Source organism: Vigna unguiculata, chromosome 11, assembly GCF_037176805.1.
Source record: "Vigna unguiculata cultivar grain cowpea cultivar isolate G323 ecotype 2 chromosome 11, ASM3717680v1, whole genome shotgun sequence".
Taxonomy (NCBI): domain Eukaryota; kingdom Viridiplantae; phylum Streptophyta; class Magnoliopsida; order Fabales; family Fabaceae; genus Vigna; species Vigna unguiculata.
Genome location: NC_140802.1, coordinates 11403615 through 11412059, shown reverse-complemented (window position 1 = coordinate 11412059; position 8445 = coordinate 11403615). Strand labels below are relative to the sequence as shown.

Sequence of the window (8445 nt, the reverse complement as noted above, 5' to 3'; positions counted from 1 at the left end):
GCTTACTACATTATACTTGAGTCTAAAACACATTTTTAATTCAAGCAAGGGGATTTACACCTACTTTTCTTATATTTGAGGTATTTCCCTTATATGTGCCTATGAAGGCTACTTTACCTTTGTCATGTTGCTTTAAGTCTAGGAATGTAGACTTTTTCTTCGTCATGTTGGTTTATTAGGTCTAAGAACATAGACTTTGCACCCAATTTATGTTGGTACGCAAATTATCTTAGGCGATTTCTTATTATACTTAGACAACATCAATTTCCCAAAGAGAAATGATTTGGAATAAAAACTAATAGGTGTTAAAGTATCATTTTCCAAAAAAATAGTTACAATAAAATCTCATATGTAAAATACTTTTTCATCATACATAACCCAATAATCCTTTATAACTAAATCACAAAGACGTTATTCAAACACATGCATTACAACATACAAGTTCTTAAACGAAACATAGGTTCAATCCATGTACACAAACACGAGATTGTTGTTACAAAAAGGTAATCTAATAAAGTGACATATTAAGCCAAGTGACATAAGCACAGTCTTATAGCAGTGAAAGTATTTTGAAGATCTAAAATCATGACCTTTCGGTTCATAATATAATTAATTATCATAGCTTTTGCAAAATAAGGGGCGCCCCATGTTTTGGCTGCAAAGTAAGCATAATTGTAGGAGCATGCACATAGATAGGAGAAAGCTCAAATGAGAAATTCTGCAAAAAGAAGTGACAACACTACCTTGGCCTCCAACAAGGCAAAGTTTTGGCCAATACAAATTCTAGGACCCCATCCAAATGGGTAAAACACAACTTGGCCTTTTTGTTGCCTTAGAAACTCCTTTAGAGAACCTTTCTAGTTTAAACTCCAATGCATCATTACCCCATATATCAGCATCCTGGTGATGTAAAATTATTGGTAATGTAACTTTTACTCCTGTAGGTAGTGACAGGTTTCCAAGTTCCATGTCCTTTTGAAGCGTGCGATTAAAGAATTGATTAGGACGGTATAGCCTCAAAACTTCGTACAAAATCATGGTCATCTACGAAACAAACATTTTGGCACATGTTCGATGAAATGTATTTTTAATAGACAATAGAGATAATCAAATAAACGAACGTGATACATATAGTTTTGAGTTGACTTATCCCGTCAAAGTTTGGATTTTGTTTTCCAAAATCATGAGGAACTTCCTCCCTTGCTTGTGTTTGCCATTCAGGATACGTACTCAACATGATCAATGTCCAACCAACATAGATGAAGTTGTCTCTTGTCCTACTAAGTAGAATAAATTGCACTCACCAATTACTTCTTCAATAGTCATTCCAACACTCTTACTATTTCCATTTCCCTGGATTTCCATTTGATTTGATTCCAAAAGTATTCCTAATAAATCTTCATTGTCGGATTTACCATTCTTCATGGCTTTCTCTCATTTTTTTTATGATATCCCCAATTGAATTTTTCATTTGTTTATCAATTGCTCTCATCTTCTTTTTGGTAGGTGTTGGTAAATGCCTAGAAACATGCTGAATTAATAAAGATCAATTTCCTAACATGTTGAACTCTAACAGCAACAACTCTAGTTCTTGTTTGAGTCAGGTATGCCACATCTCTTGAACTTCAAAGCTTATTTTTTTCAACAAAATACCAAATATTCCTTAAATCAAAATTTCAATGTAATTCATAATTATTTGTCATTATTACTTTGTGATTTGGTATTATGGAGAGCTTAATCTCTATCTAAGTGTCTAGCTTTTAGGGTGATTCGTTGAGGTTCTTATGAACATCATGGTGAGTTGAGTTTCAATAAAACTAAAAATGCTAAATTTAGTAATAATTATCTTATACCAAAAATCAATGTGATATTACCGCAATATTGGTGAGTTCTTGTACTTTGCAGTCATGACAAGGTATCCCTGAGTTTTGAGAAGCTGAAATATCTTTTTTCCTTCTGCATAGCTGCTTCCGAAAGTTGTTCTAGAAATTACATCATGAGTCAAATTCTGAAGGAAAGGCAAAACGTCAATCTCACATTTTCTATCTGATGGCAACAATCTCATCCATTTGCTAATCACATCATAGCAACTTTGAGAAAATGTTGGTAGCATGTTCTATAAATTAATTATCAATTAAGAGTTTAATTTGAATACGAAGCACAAAAATAACTTTGGGTTTAATTGTAATGTCAATTAATTTAGCCACTGAAGAATAACTAATATGTTGACCTTGAAGTCTCATCATTAAGATCAATCATATCATCTAAGATTTTATTGTTTGTTTTGAAGCTAGAAATTCCTTTCAAATATTGTTTTCAAATATGTGTCTAAGGGTTGAAGAACAAAAATGTATTTAAATTTTTGTTGGTTATGACTCCAAAATGATGTTTTTGATGTGATGATTGACGCTGAAGATGTTATGTCAATGAACTTAAGGTCGAACCATTAACACCATTTGTGGGAATAAAAACTCTCTTAACACTCGACTAAGGACTTGTTTTAGTATATCTAATAGTATTGTATTGTTTAGAAGTTAAGACTAAAGAAAATTTAAATATGCATTTCTCTTCCGATCCTCTGACACATTTAAAAAAAAAACTCAAAAAATTAATTTCAGATTTCAAAACCAACGATCCTCTGACACATTTAAAAAAAAAAACTCAAAAAATTAATTTCAGATTTCAAAACCAACGATATTTTATCTAAGGATTTTAGATTCGCACAACTGTAATAACTTTTAAACTCATTACGTATACATATTTTTGTACACGTCAATTAATAACTAGGTAATAATGTAAAAAAATTGTTTATTCATAAATTAAAATAATAACCTTACTTTCAATTTTCCTAAGTGGAATGCAAGATTAATAATATTTCGATGTTGAGCCTACTTATCACCCTCATAATGTATCAGACCATTGAACAAGAACTTTGCAAGACTTCTTTGATTTGATTTGGATCAGTGATTATGACCTTTGGTGTTGTGCCTTCCCATAAAAAGGAATTTTTGCCTGCATATAATTCACTTATTAGCAATTGCTCAAAAAAGGCTTTGCTTTAACAATTTAACAACTCAGGGATCCAAAAGTTTTATGTTGTGATCAAGGAGAGGAATAATGGTATATTTGAAGGTGCAATATTTTTGTTACTTTATATGGCACACACTACCTTCACTCTTAATTACATACAAAAATATCATTAATTTAATAAAATATTACTATTATTATAAAAATATTACCAACTAATATATATATATATATTCGGAAAATTTTAAATAAGTGGATTTAAGTTCAATTTATTACTTCAGAATTAAATTATAATGCTAAGCCCTTGTGCTCTCAGAAGCTTCTCCAACCTCTTAGGCCTAAGCCAAAGCGTGTTCACCATCTTCACCGCCGCCCATAACGGAATCACAGCAACGATCACGGTCAACACACACAGTGTTGCTGTCGAGGAAGGAAATGAAAATAGTTCCATTCTTTTTGTCAACACTGGCACCAAGTTAGAACATGAGTAATGGTAGACTTATAGACGTAGACTTGTATATGGTATACATTTCGTGTGTCTTAATTTAATTATAAAAAACTAAATGATGGATTCCATCTGTATCAGTTTAATTATAAAAATACTTAATTACGTTTACAATCTTTCTAAAATTTAGATCTTTTACTTAAATTACTTAAGTAAAATTTATTACTTAAGTTCAATTTATTACTTAAGTAATAAATTGAACTTAAGTGGATTTAAGTTCAATTTATTACTTCAGAATTAAATTATAATGCTAAGCCCTTGTGCTCTCAGAAGCTTCTCCAACCTCTTAGGCCTAAGCCAAAGCGTGTTCACCATCTTCACCGCCGCCCATAACGGAATCACAGCAACGATCACGGTCAACACACACAGTGTTGCTGTCGAGGAAGGAAATGAAAATAGTTCCATTCTTTTTGTCAACACTGGCACCAAGTTAGAACATGAGTAATGGTAGACTTATAGACGTAGACTTGTATATGGTATACATTTCGTGTGTCTTAATTTAATTATAAAAAACTAAATGATGGATTCCATCTGTATCAGTTTAATTATAAAAATACTTAATTACGTTTACAATCTTTCTAAAATTTAGATCTTTTACTTAAATATCCAAATTTAAAAGTTCTATACCTTTCAACGTGAAACGCAATGCATATTTTTTATATTACTAAATTTATAATACATAATTTTATTCGTCAATGGCGTCCATCCGTTCACTAAAAGAAATTAAATTTTACTAGGGGTTTATTTTCTATGGTTTTATTAGACCTTTAAAAAATATATATATAATTGTGTTAGATTATTTTAATAGCAAAAATTATTTATATTATTTTAATATTTTTAATATTTTTACGCTTCTTTTTATCTTGTTTCTATTTTTTTTTTTAAGTTTTATTTCATATTGCCGGTATATAACAAGAAATGTTAAAATGAATTTTCTTGAAATCTTACTTTATTTCATCTGAGATTTTAAAAATACAAGGTTGAATTGTGTTTACCTTAACAAGAGTAGAGACAACTCGAAGAGTTAACTTTATAGAAGATGTATGCTTCCTAATTTGTAGATGTTTGAATGTATTGTTTGAATCTCGAGTGACACAATCTTTTTGTGTCATGCATGTATGTAGAAGAGTTGGGTTTGCATGTAAGCAAGTTGTAGTGTGAGCTTCTAGTTTCCACCATTGCTTCAGGAAAAGTATCAACCAATTTAGTTTGTATTAGATGTCCACTTGTGATATATGGACACAAATTCAAAGTCAAATTGATTTGTTTACCTTCGCAAGGGTAATCTTAGAAATAGATTAGATATCCGTTAATTATATTTTTATCGATTGCAATAAGAGGAAAGTGATTTTCACAAACTTGAAGGATTAGAAATGATATCTGCAAACCAAGTGTTGAGTGGGTTGAAAGAGGGAACCAAGTATTATGTGATTTTAACACACCTAGAGACGAACAAGGAAGGAGAGACAAGAAAGATTTCAATGATGAAGGAGTTTCTAAGATGTATTTTCAAAGCAAGTACGTAAACTACCACAAGGTGAAGTTTTCTATTGACCTAATTTCAAAATTGAATTGATGTTAATAGCTCTTTATACAATGACTTCTAATAAATTGGTATAATTGAATAAGCAACTTGAACAATTGAAGAAATTATTTTTAAATTATTATAAAAGAAATTTGTACATAGGCGTTACCAACCAGAGACTTTCTTTTTAAATCTCTTCGTTCATTCCTTCAAATTTGTTAATTTTCAAACAATCCCATAATTATATGTGTATGTACTCAAATTAGAGATGGCAAATAAACCTGTCTCTGTGGGTATTGTTCGAACTCGTCCCCGTTTTGATGAGAAATCCCCGTATTGATTGGGTATGAGTATGGGTATTGGCAATCCCCGACTTTTTCAATTGGGTATGGGGATGGTTATGGGGATGTACATATTCCCGCCATAATATATGTCCCCGTCATATCTCCATTATTAAAATATTCACAATTAATTAAGTAACCCTATATTATATATATATATATATATTAAATTTTTTATTTCTTATAATTATTTCATTTGTCATGAAACTCATTCGCATCTCCAATATATTTTTCATCTTATCATAACATTTATGTAATTATATTAAAATTATGTATGTCAATTAAAAAAAAATTATGTCTCATATTTGAATATTTCTATTATTTTTAATATTTTTATTTATTATATATTTTCTTTTCACATGAGTATGTTTAATACTCTCATTTTAAATGTTTAATAACATAAATCTTTCATTTACTAGGTAATATAAAAAAAATCTTTACTTATTTTTATTAATTTTTGTTTCATTTGAAGAACTCTTTTGTTTCGCTAAAACAATTATTTCTCAACCATTGAGTATATATATTGATATTTGAAAAGTGTTCTTAGATGTCTAAGGTATTTTTCATCTTATCATACTCTTAATTATACATTCGTTTTCCTTTGTGCGATTTCTTTCAATAGTTTCTAAGATATACATTTGTTAATTTTTTAATATTTTTATTTGTTGTTTGTTTTCATCATGTAGAATACTATTTCAGTATATTTTATCTAATTATTTTTTATTTTCTAACTCATTATCAATCATACTGTAATTTTTCACTATAATTGTATAAATAACTTTTATTTACTACAATATCAAAAATTAATGTAATTACCATGAATATTTTTTTATCACCATCCAACATATATTGGAGTTCAAAAGATACAATATCCATGTTAAATTTTTTTATTATGTTTATTATTTGTTATTTGCGTCATTTTGATTAAGTGATGTATTATCATTTTTTTAGTGTATAAAAAAATAGATTCATTAAAATTTAAAAAATTGAAGTAAACATACATTTAAAATATATTTTAATTTGAATTTTTTTTTCCTTTAAATTTTTTTAAAAATATTTTTAAATTTTATCAACTAGGTTTCATTAATGTTTGCAGTTTGCAAATTTAATAAATGTTTTAATTCTTATGAAATTTTATTTGGTATTCCAATCTAAAATGTAAATAATTATAATTTATTTCAAAGTATTTGATATCGAAGAAACCATCATCCTCCTAATATTGAATATTTCATAATATTATGTTTCCTTTACCGTAATTTTTTATTATTTTATAAAAATTAATTAAAATTTATATGGAAGTAGTAAGGAAACGGGTATGAGTATGAGTACGAGATTATACCCGTTACCCTGTGAGATAGGGATGAGATAAAACTTTAATATCCATTGAATTTGGGAGGAGATGAATTTCTTTTACGAGAATGAGTATGGGATAGTGAAACATGTCTCCGCCCTGCCCCGTTGGCATCCTTAACTTAAATCTATTTAGACATTCTCCCTCAAATCCTTTCCTAATCTAAATATTACCAAAATGATGGTTTAAAGGGGGAAGGATCATCTTAAGTGACATATTTAAATTATATAATTTATTCAAAGGTTGTCTTGGACTTTTGGCTAGAATGGTTGGCCTTATCCGAATTAAACAAGTGAATTGATAGAAGTTCAAACAAATAGATCAATCGTTCAATATTACTTGAAAACAAAATAACATTATAAAATCTAGATTAGAATAAAGAATATTGAATTCTTTGAATAAAGTGTTATTGTCGCCTTCAAATCAAAATTTTAAAATATTAAATATAAGGGATTTTTTATATATTATTTATTTAATTTACTTTTACCTAACTTGTACACTTCAATTTTTCATAAAGGAGAAATAAAGAAGAAGCATTATTGGTCCCAATCATCATTATGACAATGACAGAAGTGTTGTTTTGATTTATTCGAATATGTGAAGGCAAGGGAGGGCTATAGATTTATGAAAACTTTGAAAATATAATTTTCCACTTTATGACCGAATTTGGTTGAGTGTCTTTGAGATAAATAATGAGGCTTTTAAAATTTTTAAAATTAAGTTATTATATTTTGTTAAAAAAGTTTGGAGTTCTAAAGAAAAACATAAAGAAGATTTATTTGGAAAGGATTTTTTATACTCAAGGATATTGAGTAAATATTGGGTATATGAATGAAATATTAAAAGTGAATTTAGTGAGATACCAGGCGTTATATTTATAGATTTTTTGGATTATAAATAAACCAATATTGATATATTAAACATATTGTTACATGGAATATTTATGAAGATAATCAATTATTTTATTATAAGATATTATTTATATTTGGGAACTATTAAATAATTAATTATTATATAATTAATTGTAATATAAAAAGATATTATTTGTGAGTATTTTAGAAATATTTCATAATATTGTAAAGATAGTACATTTTTTTTTCAAGATTTTTTTTTTTAAATTTCTTGTTTTTATAGACGATATCAATATTTCAATCTTAAATTTGTTAAAATAATACCGTTATAATTAATTACCGCATTTCAGGTAATTTGTTTTAGTCTACAAATTATTTCACAATTTTATCTTTATAAATTATCTAAGAAAGTTAGAAGAGAAAATTATATTTAAATTGTTTTGGATGTGCTAAATCATGATACATTTTAACAACCATTTAACAAATGAAAATTAATATAAAAAATAAGAATAAAAATGAATTAATTAATTAAAATAACTGAATTTAACTATGTAATTTACCATTTAACTGTCATAATTTATGAATTTTATCATCTACATCATGATTTAATGAATCTTACCGTCTATATTTTCTCTTATACATTTTCAATTTTCACATATTCTATCATATATTAAATGTGTAAGAAAGTTAGCTACATATATACAAATAGTCTTAATTTATCATTAATCTTTATAAAAGAAAGTCATTTTATGTTTAATATGATACTAAAATAAGTAAAAACTTAGATGATAAAATTTAAAGATGATGTTGAATGATCAAAACATATAGATAATAACTAATAAACT

General features: G+C 27.5%; 1 pseudogene; it reads right to left on the bottom strand.

Moving 5' to 3' along the window:
- Positions 1-616: 616 nt before the first annotated feature.
- LOC114170168 (11-oxo-beta-amyrin 30-oxidase-like) lies at positions 617-3007 on the bottom strand (annotated as a pseudogene).
- Positions 3008-8445: the final 5438 nt, after the last annotated feature.